Here is an 890-nt window from a genome sequence, read left to right as displayed (position 1 = left end):
TAGAGAGGTAGAGAGAGGAGAGAGAGAGAGAGGAGAGAGAGAGGTAGAGAGAGGAGAGAGAGAGACAGACGAGAGAGACAGAGAGAGACACAGAGAGGGAGAGAGAGAGAGAGAGAGGGTGAAAGAGAGGTAGAGGGAGAGAGAGAAATAGAAAGAGAGAGAGAGGTGTGAAAGAGAGGAGAGAGAGAGTAGAGAGAGAGAGAGAGAGAGAGAGAGGTAGAGAGAGAGAGAAGTAGAGAGAGAGAGAGTAGAGAGAGAGGAGAGCAGAGAGAGAGGCAGAGAGAGAGAAGGTAGAGAGAGAGAGGTAGAGAGAGAGAGGTAGAGAGGAGAGCGGTAGAGAGAGAGCGGTAGAGAGAGGCGGAGTAGAGAGAGAGAGAGAGAGAGGTTCAGAGAGAAATGTATATATATAATAGAGAGAGTGGGTGAAACAGAGGGAGAGAAATAGAGAGAGAGTAAGAGAGAGAGAGAGACAGAGACAGGGAGAGAGGAAGAGACAGAGACAGGGAGAGAGAGAGAGAGAGAGAGAGAGAGAGAGAGAGAGAGAGAGAGAGAGAGAGAGAGAGAGAGAGAGAGAGAGAGAGAGAGAGAGAGAGAGAGAGAGAGAGGGAGAGAGAGAGGTAGAGAGAGGTAGAGAGAGAGAGGTAGAGAGAGAGAGAGAGAGAGAGGTAAGAGAGAGAGGGAGAGAGAGAGAGAGAGAGAGAGAGGTAGAGAGAGAGGTAGCGTAGAGAGAGAGGTAGGAGAGAGGTAGAGAGAGAGGTAGAGAGAGGTAGAGAGAGAGAGAGGTAGCGAGAGAGAGAGAGAGGTAGAGAGAGAGAGAGAGGTAGAGAGAGAGAGAGGTAGAGAGGAGAGAGAGGTAGAGAGAAGCAATACGTAACTATCGAAGCAATACT

The sequence above is a fragment of the Oncorhynchus keta genome, chromosome 31 (genome assembly GCF_023373465.1).
Source record: "Oncorhynchus keta strain PuntledgeMale-10-30-2019 chromosome 31, Oket_V2, whole genome shotgun sequence".
In the NCBI taxonomy this organism is placed as follows: Eukaryota; Metazoa; Chordata; class Actinopteri; order Salmoniformes; family Salmonidae; genus Oncorhynchus; species Oncorhynchus keta.
This window is presented reverse-complemented; position numbering follows the sequence as displayed.